At 41.4% G+C, this 20183-nt stretch overlaps 1 protein-coding gene across 2 annotated transcripts in view; it reads right to left on the bottom strand.

Annotated features, from left to right (window-relative positions):
* The window catches only part of LOC136831369 (uncharacterized), a 41223-nt gene extending 28243 nt beyond the window's left edge, over nt 1-12980 (bottom strand). The window contains exon 1 of one of the 2 annotated variants that reach the window (XM_067091695.1): nt 12829-12980. The gene's annotated coding sequence lies outside the window, so the exon portion shown is untranslated. Of the gene's footprint in view, nt 1-12544; nt 12750-12828 lie in introns of those variants that run through there. The other variant, XM_067091696.1, reaches the window with a different exon arrangement.
* Nucleotides 12981-20183: the final 7203 nt, after the last annotated feature.

The following is a 20183-nucleotide window of genomic DNA, read 5'->3' as shown; positions in this document are numbered from 1 at the left end:
ATCCTCGTTTTTGGCCAAAAATTCTAAAGTTAATGAGTATACTGCATTGCCTTGTGAGAAGCCTATCCTTTTGTCAATGGCATGAAGTTCGCTGGCTCTTTTGGCTGTGCCAAGTGCCACCAAAAATAATGTCTTCTTCGTAAGATTGCGAAGAGACGACGACTCTATCGGTTCAAACAGTGGACCTGAAAGCCAGTTGAGGACCACGTCCAGATTCCAAGCGACTCCTGCGGGTTTAGCTTGCTTACTGTTGTTGAAATGTTTAATTAAATCAGTTATGTCTTGGTTGGAACTCAGCATCGCTCTGTAACCTTTGATGGTCGATGTTGAGAATCCTTTCGCTGTTCTGAGGTATAAAAGAAAATCAGCAATTTGAGTTACAGAAGTTTTAGAAGAGGAAATTCCTTGTTCTTGGCACCACTTCCTAAAAACTGTCCACTTGGATTGGTAGACTGCAGAGGAAGATTGTCGTCTGCAGTTAGTAATAGCCTCTGCAGCCTTTCTTGAAAATCCTTTCACTCTGACAAGTTCCCTGACAGTCTGAAGCCTGTCAGAGCGAGAGTGAATAATCCTTGATGGTATCGGAGGAAGTGTGGCTGTCTGAGAAGACTTTTCCTCTGAGGAAGTAGTCTTGGAAAGTCTGTCAGAAGGCTCAAAAGATCGGGAATCCACTCTTTGTGTGGCCAAAAGGGAGCGACTAGTGTCATTGACACGTTGACGTGAGAATTGAACTTCCTCAGCACATCTCTCACCATGCTGAAGGGAGGGAAGGCGTAAAGGTCGAGATTCGACCAGTCCTGCATCATGGCATCTGTTGCCCATGCTTGTGGGTCCGGGGCTGGGGAGCAATACAAAGGAAGCAGATTGTTCCTCGACGTCGCGAACAGGTCTATTAACCCTTAAACGCCTACTGGACGTATCATACGTCGACTAAAATTGTCTGTTGGGTGCCGAGTGGACGTACCGTGCGTCGACTACAAAAATTTCAACCTTCAGTCAACTTTGACTCGACCGAAATGGTCGAAAAACGCAATTGTAAGCTAAAACTCTTACATTATAGTAATATTCAATCATGTACCTTCATTTTGCAACAAATTGGAAGTCTCTAGCACAATATTTCGATTTATGGTGAATTTTGAAAAAAAACTTTTTCTTACTCACGGGCGTAAACTCAGCCGAAAATTTCATAAATTCTTTCGTCATTTTGTCGTAATTTTTGCACTGTTCTATATTAGCCGTTTCATAAAGTTTTATATATGAAAATGTGCGCAATTTCATGTACAATACAGCAAAATACAACCCATGGTTGTAGCTTTTATCAGTTTGGAAATATTTTCATATAAACCAAGATAACTGCCAAAATTTCAACCTTCGGTCAACTTTGACTCGACCGAAATGGTAAAAAAACGCAATTGTAAGCTAAAACTTTTACATTCTAGTAATATTCAATCATTTACCTTCATTTTGCAACCAATTGGAAGTCTCTAGCACAATATTTTGATTTATGGTGAATTTTTGAAAAAAACTTTTTCCTTACGTCCGCGCCAGAAATTCTTTTGTCACGTTGTCGTAATGTTTGCACTGTTTTGTATTAGTTGTTACATAAAGTTTTATATATGGAAATGTGCGCAATTTCATGTAGAATAAAACAAAATAACTCATGGTTGTAGCTTTTATCAGATTTGAAATATTTTCACATAAATCACGATAACTGCCAAAATTTCAAGCTTCGGTCAACTTTAACTCGACCGAAATGGTAAAAAAACGCAATTATAAGCTAAAACTCTTACATTCTAGTAATATTCAATCATGTACCTTCATTTTGCAACAGACTGGAAGTCTCTAGCACAATATTTCAATTTATGGTGAATTTCTGAAAGAAAAAAAAAAAAAAAAAAAAAAACCTTACACCTGCGCGTACAGAACTTGGCCGAACATCTCGGAAATTCTTTCGTCATGTTGTCGTAATGTTTGCATTGTTTTACATTAGTCGTTACATAAACTTTTATATATGAAAATGTGCGCAATTTCATGTAGAATACAACAGAAATTAGCTCATGGTTGTAGCTTATATCAGTTTTGAAATATTTTCACATAAATCACGATAACTGCCAAAATTTCAACCTTCGGTCAACTTTAACTCGACCGAAATGGTCAAAAAACGCAATTGTAAGCTAAAACTCTTACATTCTAGTAATATTCAATCGTTTAAATTCATTTTGAAATACATTGGAAGTCTCTAGCACAATATTTCGATTTATGGTGAATTTTTAAAAAAAACATTTTCCTTACGTCTGCGCTGTAACTTGGCCGAACATCTCAGAAATTCTTTCGTCTTGTCGTGATATTTGCACCGTTTTATATTAGTCGTTACATAAAGTTTTATATATGAAAATGTGCACAATTTCATGTACAATACAACAAAAAATTACTCATGGTTGTAGTTTTTATCAGTTTTGAAATATTTTCATATTAATCACGATAAATAGAAAAAATTCGACTTTCGGTCAACTTTAACTCAACCGAAATGGTCGAAAACTGCAATTGTAAGCTAAAACACTTACAGTCTAGTAATATTCAATCAATTAGCTTCATTTTTCAACAAACGGGAAGTCTCTAGCACAATATTTCGATTTATGGTGAATTTTTGAAAAAACATTTTTTACGTCCGAGCGTTACAATTCATGCATCATTTTGTGATAATATTTTCTCTGTGTTGCTTTGATCGTTTTAAAATTTGTTATATACCAAAATCATCGCAATTTAGTGTACAATACAACTAAAAAAAAATAACTCATTAGCTTTAACCGTTTTGCTTACAGCGCGATTTGTATACAATTATATACGAGTTTTTTTTTTCTGTCATATATTCCAATATTTATATATGATAATGATATTTTTATCATTTCTGATGGTTGCATACTAAACTTCAGGCAATGACAAAAAAAATGAGCCAAAAATGAACTCTTAATCTTAAAAACTAAGTGTGCTGTGATTTTTTGAAAAAAACTTTTTTTCCGCTTCGGCGCTAACTCACCGAACGCCGCCGGCATACGGGAGACGTTTTTGTAAATAGGGCTTCGGCGTTAAAGGGTTGACGGTTTTCCCCACAGTTTCCACAGGTCGGTGCATACCTGTGGATTGAGTGACCATTACGTCGGTAGGACCTGTTTTCCTCGACTCAATTCGTCCGCCAGGACGTTCAGCTTGCCGTGAATGAACCGAGTCACTAAAAGAGTTTCGTTGCTCCTTGCCCAAAGAAGAAGTTCCTTCGTCGCTTCGTTGAGAATGAAAGAATGAGTCCCTCCTTGGTTCTTGATGTACGCTAGTGCAGTCATGCTGTCCGAATGCACCGCTACAGTTTTGTGGTAGGTTATCGTTGCAAAATGTAGAAGTGCAAGATGAATTGCTTTTAGTTTCTTCACGTTGATGTGGAGGTTTCTCTCGGAAGGAGACCAAGTTCCTGATACTTCCATGCTGTTGAGGAGGGCTCCCCAACCCAGATCCGAAGCTTCGGAGAACAACGTTAAGTCGGGGTTCGTTGGAGTTAGAGACATTCCTGCCGAAAATCTGTCTTTTGCCAACCACCATCCGAGATCCTCTTTTATCTGGGGAGTGATGTTGAAAATGAACGAGTCCGGAAAAGACCTCCTGTTCCAATTGGCTTTGAGGTAGAATTGAAGTGCTCTTGAATGCAGTCTGCCCAATGGAACGAACTTCTCGATGGATGAGAGAGTTCCAAGAAGACTCATCCATGCGTTGGCTGAGCAGGAGTTGCGAGTCACGAAGTCCTGGACTTTCCTTCGGCAAGCGAGTATTCTTTGATGGGATGGAAAAGCCCGAAAACTCCGAGAGTCTATCACTATCCCCAAATAGAGAATAGACTGAGTGGGGACTAATTGCGACTTCTTGAAATTTATCAAAAGTCTTAATTCTTGGGCGAGGCGAAGTGTTTTCCGTAAGTCCTCCGTGCATTGATAATTCGATGGGGAACGAAGAAGCCAGTCGTCCAGGTACAGAGAGATGTTTATCCCTATTAGATGAAGCCACTTCGTAAGGGGCGCGAGTACCCGGGTGAAAACTTGAGGGGCCGTGGATAGTCCGAAGCAGAGTGCCCGAAACTGGAAGACTCTGTCCTGGAACACGAATCTTAGATACTTCCTGGAGTCCGGATGAATTGGAATATGGAAGTAGGCATCTTGCATGTCGATCGTGACCATCCAGTCTCCCTGATGGATGGCCAACAAAACTGACTGATTCGTCTCCATTCTGAATTTCGTTGTTTGAACGAAGCGGTTCAGGGCACTGACGTCCAGGACAGGTCTCCATCCTCCTGATGATTTGGGAACCACGAAGAGACGGTTGTAAAATCCCCTTGAGTTTACATTCCCTACTATTTCTATTACTCTCTTTTCCAGAAGGGCTGAAACTTCTCGAGATAGGGCAGAAAACTTCTCTGAGTTTACTGAGTAGGCTGCTAAGTTGATTGGAGAGGTTACTAATGGAGGTTTTTCCTCGAAGGGGATTGTATAACCTTCTCTTAAAACTTTCAGTAACCATGGTTCCACATTTCTCTTCTCCCATGCTGGCCAGAAATGTGACAGTCTTGCTCCCACTGGGACACGGAGGACCGAAGTCTCATTTCCTGATGTTAGACTGGTTTGGAGGTTCGAAGGTTGGTTCTCGGACGGGACTGTAGACTGCCTCTACCTCCTCGAAAGGGATGTTGTTGCAGTGGCGACGACGTCCTAGTAGTTGCAGTAGAGGTTGTTTTCGTAGGAAAATACGATCTCTTGGTGGATTGCGTGATGAGATCTTGGGTAGACTTCTTCTGAAGATCGACTGAAATTCGATCTATTATATCTTGCGGAAAAAGGTTATCCTTGACTAAAGGCGCAAATAGAAGCGAGGAACGTTCTGACGGAGTGACACCTTTAGCTGCAAACGAGCACCACAAATCTCGCTTCTTGAGTACTCCAGTAGTATAGATGGTAGCTAGCTCTACTGCTCCATCTCTAACAGCTCTATCTGCACACCCCAAAACACCCAGCCAGTCCGAAGCGAAGTTTTCTTGAAGTAACGCACAGTCTTCTATTTTCTTAGTCAAGGCTCCTACAGTCCAGTCTAAGAAACTAAAAATCTCAAATACTTTAAAAATATCTTTGAGAAGGTGGTCCAATTCAGAGGATGAAAAAAGAATTCTTGCTGAAGCGAAGGCCGAACAACGAGAAGCATCGATAATACTGGAGAAGTCTCCTTGAGAGGGGGCAGCGCCTCCTAAGGACGGAGCTTCTCCCGTTGCATAAGCCAGATACTTCTGTCTTACCAAGCGAGAAGGAGGAGAACAGAAAACCGCCTTCTTGACTTTCCTTTTCTCTGCAAGCCAGGCATCCATACAGCCGAAAGCTTTCTTTGAAGACGAAGACAACACCAGGCGCGGAAGTCTGGTGGTACCTGGAGGTTGACGCATGCTGAGGTAAGCTGAACCCGGCGATAAAGGAATGACTGGGGAGAAGGACGACGGGTAGCAGACCAGGAAAAACCTGAGTAGAGCCGAGTAATGAGAGGTGGGTTGTTCCTCTTCTACAGGATCTTCGGCGGACAAAACAGGAGATCCTGGAGGTTCTACGGGGTCCTGTGCGGTGTCCTGTACTGCTGGAGTTGGTTTCTCAAGAAGGCTCAACACTTTGTCAAGCCGGAGTTGAAGCGGCGCCAAAGAAGGGTCTATAGGTACTGAAGGAAATTCTTGCTGAGAGGTCACAACCGCATGAGAAGAGGGGTTGATTGAAGATGCACCACCCATGACTGGGCGCATGGATGAAATGCGCCCACCCGCTGTAGAAGCAAAAGTCCTGTCCGTGGACGCTTGGTTCGCCAATAATGGGCGCTCTGAAGACTGCCATTCCCGCTCCGAGGGGGCCAACACGGGCTCTTCCATCTTGGAAGCTGGGCGTTCCCGAACAGGTAAGGTTGGAGCAGTGCGCTCAGGTGATGGGCGCTCCGACGATGGTGTGCGCTCAAACGATGATGGGCGCTCGGATCTTGGACGCTCTGAAGGAGAAAGGTCGGATCCTGAACCGTCTGTGAACTGGCGTTTACGAACATTGTCTGGGCGTTTTCTTGCGCGAGAAAGAGAGCGAGAATCTCTTGTCGGCGAAGCCCAGAAACTACAAGACGGGAGAGGGCTATGATCTCTCTCAGCTGCTCGCTTATGAGGCGGGGGAGAATTGGAGTCCATAGAAGCGCCTAGCCTTTTCAGTGGTCTAGAAACATGAGAGAAACGGTCACTGCGTCTCTTAGATGTGGGCGAGTCTGATCCACTTGAAGAAAGAGTGTGCGTATCCATCCTAATACCTTTCCAACGGTATTCATCCGCGGCCTGGGATCGGTGGACAACGGGTTCGGATGAGGCGACGACTGCTCGTGGGCAAACCCCACCGACCTCCCTTGGACTGTCAGTTTGCTTCCTCCCATGTTTGCAAGGGGAGTTTAGCAGGGACCTTGGTCTAGGAGCATCGGTGGGACGAACACATCACTTGACACAACACTATTAAATTTGTCCATTAGGACTTTCACAGAATTCCCAATTTGGGACACCGTATTAACAAGTAAATTAAATTTCTGGTCTACCCGTGCTTCTAAGCTGGCAATGGCATTGGGTTCAGCAGAATAAGAATTAGGTACAGGAGTGATGGGAAAAGCTGGAGGGCTGGAAATGGGAGAAAAAGCTGTCACAGGCGTCGAAGGGATAGGTAAAACATCAATATCTTCCCTTGAAGAATGGCCCATACTAGCAGAAGCCTTAGCTTCGGCCCTAGCTGTAGCTTTCCTAATTCTGTCCCTTTTCAATTTGTCTAAATGAGACTGCAAAGTTTTCCATTTACCCTGATCCCAGTCTTTACATTCGTCACAAGTCAAATCAGGGGAACAAATTTGTTCCCTACAAGTACAACAAATTGTATGTTGGTCGTATTTTACCGACGTGAGTCTAGTTTTGCAGCCTTTGCTGCAGTACCTTGAGCTGGATAAACTAGAGTCAGACATAATGGTCAAGAATTCCAAATGAATAAATACCACTCAAATTGTCCAAAAAACTAGCTAAGCTAATAGCTGCGCTACCAACAAAAGAGTACTTCACCAAACACGATCTCCGACATTCGGTGAAAACGAAAACGAGAGCTGCTAATAACTGGTGTTCAGTCATTAACCGGCAGAAACGAATTGAGCTCCTTAGCTAAGTTGTACCTATTCTTCCCCGAAAGTGGGCGGGGCAACATACCTACACTCAAAACAAAAGAGCGCAACCGCGAATTTCGAATTTTGAGCTGCCGCGTAAGTAGAAACTATAGCTATGTAATTATTTGGTAAGTTACATATATAAAAATCATATTTTCAACTAAGGAATACGATTAAAATTTAAAATAAATAATTATTCAAACTGTATCAGCAAAATTTACAAACCACAGCAAAATTAGCAATTTCAAAAGTTTAGTTCTGAACAACTTTTGATCTATAATATTACTGGACTAGAAGCACTGTAATTACTTGTATGTCCCTATGATCTCCACACTACCTGTAATCGGTCCTGTAAGATACCAAATTTCTTGGCCTCCTCGTTTTCTTGCCTAACCTCTTCTGTTGCGTAAGGAGACCAGCCAGCACACTCCATATAGGCAAGCCAGGGCTACAGGACCAGGGCTATGCAGAGCAACCAAAAACAGTGGGGCTCTGTCAACAATGTGGCCACACACCCACTCACATCCTTCCACTTCTGGTGATCACTTTCCTTGTTAATGTCCGTTACAAAAACAAGGCATGAACACTTACCACAAAGCTGAATAAAAAATGATAGATTAGATTTTGAAAAGTGAGAGAATGATTCCCCTACTCACTTGCCTATTTCCAATTAACCACCTTGCTGACAAGTTTCAATGACTGCTTCCAGCTTGTGCTGAAAATACTCAACACAGCCAAAGGCTCTGATTTGTATTTTTGTTAGAACAAACAGTTTAACAAAAAATGTTTGTTATTCTGTCTTTTACATACCCTGACAGACAAAAATTAATCTTCCATCACAACCAGTTTATTTTTCCTTGGGTTGTTTCCAGGTTATTTCAATTTTCTTAGGTACCTTCTTACAGTGGGAGGAACAAAATGCAAAGAAAACCTGCAGGCACAGGCTAGCTAAGGAAGCAGCCCAGCAATTTCAGCAACCTGAGCAGGCTGTAAAATGAAAACTGTAATTTGTTAGAAATTAGAGTGGGTTCAGGATGGTGCATGAACGCTAACTAGCAGGGCCCCATGTCTTACCCAGACTGAACAGTGTTGGCTGTTGCAGGGTAATATTCTAGTCTGCACTGGGCTACATTAAAATTATGTAGGCCAAAAGGGAAACTAGACAAAATGCACCAGCAGTGGTCTAAATGCACCAACCACTTAGTCTGAATGCACCACACTGCATAAAAATGCACTTGATGTCTGGTTGATTCTGGTATCATCAAATTTTTGTCATTCTTACTCGAAATTGGTTAAATTTCAAAGTTTTTAGCATGTTAAAAGTAGTTATTAAGTAATTTAAAGAACAGTGTCTTATTTCTTTACTAAAGCTTCTATATCATTCATCCTTTTTATTATATTTGATATCAATATTTTATTTTATTTACTCCAGCTAAGTCTATAGAATATGAATTTTTCTGGCAGAAGTCTTAAAGTGTCTTTTTGGTTTTGTAATATTCTATTTTTAAAATATTCAGAAACAATTAGGCCTGTAGTTTAAATTAAGAGGCAGCTACCTAGCAAGGTAGTAAAGTTTTAAGCTTCTCCCTCATAGCATAATGTGTTTGTTGGTTTTGTAATATTCTATTTTTATTCAGACTTTTTTAAATTATTCACTTTAGACTATCAAAGAAAATAATCCTGCAAAGTGAATATGTATATAGTTATCTATAAAGTTACCCAAAGAACAGGTATTACGTGAATTAAGTTGGTGCATTGGGACCATAAGGAATAATGCATTTTAATTAGTTTTAATCTTCTTCTACAGCATAATGTATTTGTTGGTTTTGTAACATTCTTACTGCATTCAGGCTTTGTAAATGATTCACTATATCAAAGAAAATAATCCTGCAAAGTGAATATAGATACTTATATAGTTCCCCAAATAGCAAGAGTTATGAGAATTAAGTTAGTGCATTGGGACCACAAGGAAAGATGCACTTTAATTGGGAAGTGGTGCGTTGGGACCAGATACCCGGTGCATTTGGACCATGATACATGGTGCATTCACACTGTGCATTTAGTCCATACACCGCCAAAAGTTGTCGACTCGAGAAGTCTGAAATCGACAGTTTTTAAAGTAATGCCCCAACTTTACCGACTTACATACTTATCACCTACCATATAATGATTACCTTCTCCTCTGCTACCACTTCCAATGATAGGCCTACACCTTATGATAAGCTATATCTTTCGAACTGAATGTAATGTAAGTGTATAGTAAAGGTCAGTTTGGTTGAGGAACTGTGGAAATCCTGTTCACTGTCAGATATACAGAAAATATTCTGGTGATGGCTATAATATAGTAGATAGCCTATATAGAAAATATTCAGATGATGGCTATAATATAGTACCTAATAGCCTACTTAAGGGACTTTGTGGTAATTCTAAGTACTAGCTCCGTGCCTGTTTTTACCTTGGAAACTGGTTTCTTCTACACTTTTAGGGCTTCTGATACTGGTGGTGAGTTTGTTTGTTGTGGGGCAATTGTTATTTGCCCCCTAACTCTACTCAACAGTAAAGGGGGACTGTGGGAATTCAGGGTTTTGGGTGGGGGAGAACACAGAAATGGAGCAGACATGTTTACACTGGGGAGGAGCCCTGTGGAGGGGAAAAACGAGAGGCAGCCATTCACCAACAGGAGGGAGTTAAATGCATTTTGCCGTGTTCAGTACTGGCATCGAGGGGATGGAATGTCCCTTCGCCATGTTTAGTACTGGCCAGGGGGGGGGGGCATACGTTAACCCTTAGTGGACGGATTGAGCTTCAGTGCGAAGTAAAACAGGTTTGGGGAGGTGGACGGATTGCGCTTCAGTGTGAAGCAGAATTATTCACTAATGACAACTTTTATACAGACGTGAGAGTTGAGCCAGTATCAGTAATGCTTATGACTTCAAGGGGAAAGGTACTGCATCTCTCGCTCTCACATGGGTCTTTTTGTAAATTTGCTTGTAAATATACAAACGGGTTGCTGTTGATTTTTGTTTTTGTGTTTTACGATAGTATGTCGGTTGTAAATGTAATTTTACAAAGAAAATTGCAAAGAAATATTAGAAAAAGCATGTAAAAGTAAAAAGAGAGTTATGGAATCTTCCTTCTCGTAAACTTACGTGAATATTCTACAACAAATATGCAAAAAATTTGTTACTGCTTTTATTTCTTTTCTGTTTTGATATTGTGTGAGCAGTAATAAAAATTTTACAAAATAAAAAAAAAACATTAGCAAAACCATATATAAGTTTATAAAATTTACAATTGTCTTGTAAATGAGGCCCCACAAGGGATTGTAAATAGTCATTTTCAACTTCTCGCAGAAGGTAGGGAAAATTTTTTTAGAATTCTTTTATTTATGCAGTGTGAATGTACGTGTCATTCTCTTTCCATTGATGTGATTTTTTTTGTATTTTGCCGACCTCAAAGTTTCCCCAGTCTGGGGTGCTGCACATTGATAAATTATGCTGTCCCTTAAGGGTTAACAAGTTATTGCACCTGCTGGACGGGATATGAACCATTCCAAACAGACGTATATACCCGTGCTCTGTCTTGTGAAGATCGCATATGGAAACCCCTTGTTGGATGGACTTCAAGGTTTAATTACAGGTTAATTACATTTGTGTGACAAATATTGAAGATAAATCCATAATTAGCAACCAAAAAACTGTAGAAAGAGTCAATTTAGAAGGAAATCGGGAGCGCCTACAGTTTACTTGGCCAAGGCTGTTGTGTAGGTTCCGACTAGGAAACTGGCGGATGAATACAAACAAGACAAACTTTTCCTATAGTGCCAGGTCCCGACCTAACCAAATGTAACCAACCTAACCTAACATATGGTGGCGTGCCCTAACCTGGCCACCCGCTGGGTCGCGAGCAGGGTCGGGTCGCGGAACTACTTACCTTGGCTGAGTGATTGTAGTCCGGGCAGAAGGTGTTGCGCGGCCTGGCCAACTAAACTGTAAACTACCCGGAAATCGCCGCCGCAGACCAACTACTTAGATCTACCGACTTTGTTACACATCAGAAAGGCCAGATCCCCAAACGTGCCTGTGAAGCTGAGGTCCTACTTCAGTACAAGAATTTCGGTAATTCTATATATTAACTCCGTGCCTGTTTTTACCTTTTCAACTGGTTTTGGTATTATTTTACTTATGGACATTAATTGCTTTCAACATAAAATATAGGTTTTTCTGTTGTATTATGATGTGATTTGAATGATTTTGAGGTTTATTTCCATTGCAAATGAATACTTATCCTTCCCCGGCAAATGATATACCGATTACAGTTTTGCCATATTAGCTATGGAGAGGGGGGTGCAGTATTCTGACAAGTCGTAATTTTATTAATTTTGTATATATCATTTGCCGGGGAAGGATAAGTATTCATTTGCGATGGAAATAAACCTCAAAATCATTCAAATAACATCATAATACAACAGAAAAACCTACATTTTATGTTGAAAGCAATTAATGTCTATAAGTAAAATAATACCCTGGTTTTTTCTACACTTTTAGGGGTTCTGATACTGGTGGTGCATCTGTTTGTCATCGGCCAAATGGAATGTCCCTTCGCCGTGTTTAGTACTGGCCCGGAGGGGTACCCATACGTTAACAAGTTATTGCACTTGCTGGAAGGGATATGAACTGTTCCAAACAGACGTATCTACCGTGCTGTCTTGTGAAGATCGCGTATGGAAACCCCTTGTTGGATGGACTTCGGGGGTTAATTACATGTTAATTAGACTCGAGCGCCAAAAATGAGAGGTAAAATCATAATTAGCAACCAAAAAACTGTAGAAAAAGTCAAGACGCAGTGCCGTCGGCGACGCGAAGCTACCCTATAGTTCTACCAGAATTTCGGTATTATTTTATAAGTTGCCAATACACACTATGAAATTGTAACTTACATTTTTGAAAAGAGCTCTTCATTCTCATTAATTTGAACCCCATAAACACTATTCGCAAATGACAAATAAAAAAATTAGAAAATTTACGACTTATAAGGTAAGAATACCCCTCCCCTCCATAGCTAATACGGCAAAATTGTAACCAGTCAACACCCGTTGGTGAAGTTATATTGGTATTTTAAGGTTCTTTTAGTGCCCTATTAATTCACAGTAATTTTTGCATGAAAAACTCAAAATGGTTTTTCGTGCAAAAATGGCTGGCTGGAGTCTTATTGGCAACTTGTAAAATTTTACCAGAATTTCTAGCCTACAAACCATTGGGCCTAAAACACGTCTGAGGCCGCTTAATTTTAACAAGCTGCAACCTACCTTAGACTGACCAGACATAAGCAACAACAGTATCTTAGACTGTCAACAACAAGCTAGACCGAACATAGTGTGCACAGCCACGTAGCTTGGCCACGAATTCCTTTCATTGTCTTTGTTTGTGGCCATGGCCTGTGCGGTTCACAAACATAACCATTACGCTTTTTGACAGAACACCACAGGTCTTCGGAGCAATGTCATGGTTACTATGAATTACCACATCAACAATCCTGTCCTACAGAACAATTTGACATCATAAACCATGAATTCAGTCATCTACAACATACCTTAAAAGCTTTTCCCCCAAAGACCAACAAGGCGGGCAGAGAGCGCAGACCAACACGCGAAGTCAATTTAAAGAGACCGGGTCCGGGTGAGTGAGGACTAACGTTGAGCCTCGGGCGAAGCTTCTTCACTCTTCAGGAATCAGGAACTTACTGCAATTGGAGGAAGCGACCAATCAGAATTCAGCGCCTCCCGTCCTGGACCTCCATCCACCAATCACTTCTCTTGTATTTGGTTCTTTCAAAGGAAAACACAATGTGGTTTACTTGTTCGTTTTCCTTCACAGGTTACCAGTCAAAGAAGTCTTACACTATGACCGTATTTCATACGCACACGTCAGATGACTACCAAATTCTGATTCAAAATGCCCGTGAAAGCATTTAATTTCACACCATAAAACAGACCAGGCCATTCAACTTGACTCCTTACAATAAAACAAAATAAAGGTTCAGCATTTCCCGAATCCCTACAGTAATCGAACAGTGCTGTTCAGGTGGTCAAGGAAATGGTCATTTCGTAAAAAGGATCAAATTACCGGTTGGCGTAAGTGAGTGAGCTATGGGACTGAGGGAAACGAATCTCAGTTGCAAACGACAAGTAGACTTTGTAAAGGGAAAAAGGCTAAATAATTACTCTTATATAGGGAGTGAGACAACTTATTTGCAAGGAACTCCTACATATTTGTTCTGATTACACACGCCTGGTATAACATTGAAGGCATTGTAGTCGGTGGCTCTCGCCTTGATTAAATGCCAAGTATGAATGATTGTATATGGGTGTATACTACCAGAGCAATTAATGAGCACTATGCACAGTCACGTTCAAACAAAGTTTGGCGTTATTACAAGACACACATATAGATTTAAATTTCTAATCATAACTTTATCCTTTATATATCGTTGAACCGAACTGTATGTTTTGGATTTTTGTTAGATGGCACTTAATGCACCACATCTTCACGCCTATTTGAAACACCATAGGAACCAACCAAAAATAGGCAACTGTCCAGTCTAACATTTTGTTGTAATAATTACCATAATTGGCCATTCATTTCACTGTAATTGTAGCAGTAATCATTATCATCACCATTCAAGTTTGTATTGGGACACTTTCTAAGAAGTCTATGGGTTTTGGGGGTTTTCGTAGAAAAATTTTGTACCCTAAGTTTGTCACCTATTTTCAATAGTAGACCATATGGGTCATCAGAAAGGGCAGGGTAGACTTTTGGCTTGGTGGGCATTTGGTAGAAATTCAGGCTTGTTTATGGGGTCATTGTGACAAAAAAGTGACCCAAAATAATGAGCGAAGAAACTTTAAAGTGTCATAACGCATGCAAAAATAGTAAATGACTACTCAAAATGTTTGTCTCTGAAAGCTCTAGCCTACAAGATGACATAGAACACATAACTTGAAATCTGATTTGAGGGTAACTAGAGGTCAAAAGGCCATGAAATTCTAGATTTTCTCTAAATTTCAGTTGTCTCTCTTACTCTTACAGGAGAGAATTTTTGTTCTTGAAATTAAATCTTTACTTCCAGCCTCGGTGGGCCAAGTGAAACTCCTTAAGCCTCATTTCATTTTCATGTATAATATAGGATAGGTACAAAATGAAAAAAAAAAAAAACTATTTAATAAAAACATTTTTAAATTTTGAGGTGCGATTTGTTTTGATTTGTTGTTCTTAGATGTGATCTCAGTAAGTAATGAAGGTTACTAATTGTGAAAATCAATAATATTTTTCAGCAAACTGATAAAAATTCTCCATTCCAGGTTACTGAGTAGGAGGGGCTGAAAATATCATGAAGCTTAAAAGATATGGACTGTCTGCTGAAATGTCCGACTTTTCCACGTGTATAATATGTCAGGCATCAGACACGGGAAGCACAAGCTGTGAAAATGAGAGGAAGAGAATTAGAGAAGCAGCAGAAATCAGAAATGACAATGTTTATATAAGGTTGAAGTTGACTGGAGAAGAAAATTTTGTGTACCATATGAACAACAAATGTTATAAGAGATACACTTTGCAAAAAAAGTGTATCTCTTTGAAAAGTCAGGTAAGGGAAGTTGGTAGAAAAAATTGGGATGGGACGGGAGAAACTGCTAAAGCAGGACTGACCCATCAGTTAAGATCCAAGAGTACTCCCCGTGCACCTAACAGTAGGCATAGTCTTTTGTCTCTGTATAAAACATGTGTGATATGCGGTAAAATTAAGTGCCATGGTGTACGTGAAACATATCAGTTTTCAGAGAAAGACAGAGCAGCTAAGTTCTTAGAGGCAACAGTTTTCTTGCAGGATGATGTATACAAAAGGACCTGCGATCTTTGAGACAGTAACTCTGTTTTTGGTGCAGGGTTATTATGTCATAAACGGTGCATCAATAGACATTTAGTTGATTATGCCCGAGAATGATTAAATCAAAGGGGAGTTCAGTGAGAAGAAAGAGGGAAGCGTAATTAGAGGTTGTAAAAGAGATTGCTGTGCTTGTCTAGTTTGGAACTTGGTTATGTTCGAGATCGTAGGCCTATGTGTCGGGAATTTCCTCGACAGACGTCACTGTATATTCGTTGTGCCGACAGACTGCACGATCAACCCACGAACTACGAAAGTGACTTAGCCCCTATGCAAGGATAAACGAGTCAAGTATTAGTTTTTTTTTTAAATTTATTTACAAAAAATAAAACCAGCTCAGTCATCAGCCTTACATAACAATCACACAAACCCCACAAAAAAAGCACTAAAGAACTTACAATCTCCGTACCTGCAACACGAAACACGTGGGCTACACAATTGCCCTCAACCTTAAAGAAACCACTGGAATCTAACCACAAATAACACAATGCCACCGCAGTACATAAACAGTTATTCTTATCCAATCATTCTCACTACAACTACGCAGGAGCACTCACAGCTGCTAACTTTACACAAACCTTTGGGAGCCCAACCCACGCGTCTGTCACGAACGGGATCTCTGGAACAAGGCCGAGACCAGCGCGCGACAGTCTCACTTCCCTGTCAAGGCGGTTGCTAATTGGGTTAATTCACTTCTAGTTACTCGGGCTTAAGGATCCCAAACTCACAAAAAATCACTCAAACAAGCAACAAGACGAAACATGAAGTCGCATACTGCGGCCGTACGTGCATTTCAGCAAAATGTGCAATAACAGTCGTGTTTATGATGTGCCTTGTCTAGTAGTTCCCGCCATTCTGTCAGCCTCGTAGAATCGGCGGGAGTATGAAGTGAAAAAATCCCGTGCTACGAATTTTTTCGCGACATTCTCCACCCCCCCCCCCAAAAGGTAGGAAGATTCAGGTGGAATGTACTATTTTTACAGTCAAGCAATCTGTAAGCGGACCATCCACCAGAATTAGTCGCGGCCCGAACTCGTCCGCAGCGCTACGAGACGAGGTCGGCTCTCGACTACAGTACAATGACATGCAGAGTGATCACTCAAATGAAATTCAATATATGCAATCAAAGAAAAATTCAACAGCAGACACGTGCGTTATAATACAATGTGCATAACAACAGCAATTATAGACACAATGGTGTCACCAGTAATGTAAATCAATGGAACATAGAAATCAATTCACTCAGCCTCTCTGCACTCAGCTAAGCAAGCAATCCAAGTATCAACTAACAGAACATGTAATTTTGCTAAAAAACCGACTAATTAAAGTAAGAATTGCAGCAATAAGGAATTAGTCCCGAGTCGACCAATGAAGGTAAACTTAGCAATAAGGAGATTACATACATGGAAATGATTCAATGCAATCGACACATGGCAATGCTCTCATCAAAGCATTGTCGACATCAATACATAAGCATGAGACATTAAAAAGCATCAATAATAAGCATGAGACATCAAAAAGCATCAATAATAAGCATGAGACATCAAAAAGCATCAATAATAAGCATGACATCAAAAGCAAGGCCTCAGTATAGATGACTACGTCAGTAATAATCAGCGATATAATACATGCAACTTCAAATGAGTATAGCAACTCAATGGCCTAATGCACCTCATGCAATGGCAAGATTTGCAGCTATCAAATGCAATACATTAATTGTTTACCTCTCGACCTTCGTATTTTGTTGTCTGTCGTACAATTAAGAGATTTACTGCTCTGACTAGCAGCATATAGGTCGTGGTTTGTGCGACTTCGCACACTTCATTCTGTTTCATACGAACTCACAATTGCTCCTGTGGAGTCTTGAGAGGAATCGTCTCTCATTCCTCTGTGGATGCCCCTAGTAACCGCTCCTGTCACATACTGAGGCACATCCGCCTACAACCCTACGCCTTCAAATCTCTTCCTGACTTTCACACTTTACAGTTCGCCTCGGGCTACGATGCCAACTATTACACAGTTCCATCTCGAATCCACTCTGCCATTCTCTGTCTCTGCTCAGTAGCAGCTCTTCTTCTCGGCCTCGATGCAGTCTGTTCCAACACTTCATTCTGATCCTGCTTATCACCACCTTCATCCCTATCACTAGCTGCCTCTCGATCATCGATCTCAAGTCTATCAGTCTGGTGCGTGATATTACCTATCTCACTGTCATTATCACTATCATCACTCTGCTCTCTTACCTGCATTCCAGTACCTTCTTCTTCCTTGGCCTCGTGCTCACTCAGCTCGAGAGGCACGAGGTGTTTGACTAATCTCAAGTGTTCTTCTCCTTCAAATAGAACCTTCACAGAACGTATCATCCCTTCCTCATCAGGATAAATCTCCACTATTCGTCCCAGGGGCCACTGACTTCTCTTGCTGTTGTCAGCCTTTACCAGCACAATGTCTCTGACGTGCAACGGAGTTGGTGTTCCTTCTTTGCAATCGTGTCTCTCTTGAAGAGACTTCCAATATCCATCCCTCCAGAGGGTCTTGAACCTCTCCAGAGTCTCTGTTAGACGGAAGTATTCGTGACAAAGCTGTCGGGTAGTTAATGTGGCATACATTTCTTCGTGAGGCACTACAGGAGGCAACAGGCGAATCACATCGCCCTGGATGATAGGAGAAGGTGTCAGGACCTTGTTTTCCCTGGTGTCACTGGCTTACATCAGCAGCCTGTTATTAACCACCTCCTTGGCTTCCTTGATGAGGGTCCTTAGCTGCTCTTCTGAGAAGATGGCGTGTCACAACGTCGTGGCGAGGGTCCTCTTGACTACTCCCACCATCCTCTCAAAAAAATCCCCCTTCCAGGGAGATCACGGGGTCTGAAATGTCCATCGAATCCTGCACTCATGCAGGAATTGTTGAGTGACGTCCTCCTCGTATACCTCACGCTGGAGCATGCTGGCTGCTCTGAACACCATGGAGCGCCATGGGTTGCAGCGAATCTTCGAAGTAATAGTACAAAGGTGTCTGCGTCCAGCCCACTGCAGTAGTCAATGTATACTGCACGGCTGGCCAGACAGGTGATGATGAGGAGGTGTCCTAAACCCCCCCCCCTTTTACCTTCAAAGGGCCCAAGTGGTCTACTCCCACTTTCTCCAATGGGCTATGTAGTCAAACTTGGTCGACTGGGAGTGGAGGAGGTGGCAGTCGTCGTAGAAGAGGCTTGAAGGCGATATTACAAGCTCTGCACCTTTGTACTACACCCTTGGCCAATGATCTCAAACTGGGCGTCCAACATTCCTGCCGGTAAAGGGTCACTGCCGGTAAAGGGTCATTAGTATATGTACACCACAGTACATGGGTGTTATGTGAAGGTGCTCTAGATAAAGAACAGCTAGTCTTCCTTTATGGGCAGTAATACCAGCTGGCTTTTACAAGGCTCATTGTTCAACAATCGATTACTAGAATGAATGATACCTTCTCTCAAAGTTAAATTCAATTGACAAATGAAATTATCAATGTGTTTAGGCACAAGCACACCATTTTCCAAGCGATCACACACGGTTGGGAAATGGTGCCTTTGCTCAAGGTAAACTAATTTTAAACATGGATCAGTGCTACTATGCATGAACTTTAATACGTATTGCATTACTCTCATCATGTACATGAAATCCACCCTACTTCCCTCTAGGTTCCAGAGTTCGGCAGGTTCGGACAGGCTTCCTTCTTCACGCAATTCTCTAAGGGCGGCAGTTACAGAGATGTTGCTTAGGTCAGTCACAGCAGTTTTGCTTACAGGTGGCACTAGTTCTCCAGGCTGGCATAGATAGTCAGGGCCTTCCTTCCAAAGGCAACTCCATTCCAATTCCTCAGAGCCCGCCCCCTTGGTCAAGATGTCCGCTGGGTTGCAATTGGTGGGGACATACTGGAGACAAAATCCACACTCCTGCTGAATAGAGTTAATCTCCCCAAACGTATTCAAAATGAATTTATTCTTATTTCCCTCCCAGCTGTCTACCCAGGCCATGGCAACTTTGCTTTCTGTCCACACAATTACATTCTGAATGTCTAACAGTCTGTTTAAATGCTGGCCTAACCTGAACCCCAAAGTTAAGACTAGCAATTCTAGTTTGGGAATTGTTAATTTAGCCTGCTTCCTAGGAGTCACCCTCATTTTAGATGTCAAGATGTTACTTTTCCCTTCTTCCCTTCGTAGGTATGTTATGGCTCCATAAGTCTTGCTAGAGGCATCAGCAAACATTTGCAGCTCACAATTCCCCACCTTGACTCCTCGTTTAAACTTTAGCTCATGAATCGATCTGAACTGTTCCAATATCTTCTTAGCTTTCTCTTGGTTGCTTTTACTCAATACGTCATCCCAATTTACTTTCTCTCCCCACAAATCTTGCAAAAACATCTTACCCTTCACAAACACAGGACTAGCCAACCCCAGAGGATCAAAATTAGACACGAGCAAGGACAGTACCCGATGTTTCGTGAGCTGCTCCCCTCCCAACTCTAATCCCCTGCAAGGTTTTAGACTTAACAAATCTTCCCCTCTATCCCAACGCATTCCCTCCAATCCTTCTATTGAATTCTGCAGTGTTACTTGCCCACCCAGTCAGTGGCATGTTAGCTTCGTCTAGCAAGGTTTTTACTTTGACATAGTTCTTCTCCACTTCCAAGGTTGTTTAGGTACCCAAAAAATTGTCTACATAAAAGGATCTAATTAATTCTTCTGTTCCCCTCTCTTCTAAATGGGTTATAAGTACCTGTTGCAGTAGATAAGGACTCGTTGCGACCTCAAAAACAACCACTTTGAACTCAAATGTTACAATCTGCTCATTTACTTTTTTCCACAAAAAATGTGCCAATTTCACGTCTCAAGGGTCTATGATTAGTTGGTGGAAGGCTTTGGAGATATCTGAGGTGAGAGCGTACGGCTTCTCTCTGGAATGAATCAACGAATCGTATGATAGCTCGACCATGTTCGGCCCTGAATACAAACAATCGTTAAG

The sequence above is a fragment of the Macrobrachium rosenbergii genome, chromosome 48, assembly GCF_040412425.1.
Source record: "Macrobrachium rosenbergii isolate ZJJX-2024 chromosome 48, ASM4041242v1, whole genome shotgun sequence".
In the NCBI taxonomy this organism is placed as follows: domain Eukaryota; kingdom Metazoa; phylum Arthropoda; class Malacostraca; order Decapoda; family Palaemonidae; genus Macrobrachium; species Macrobrachium rosenbergii.
This window is presented reverse-complemented; position numbering and strand designations above follow the sequence as displayed.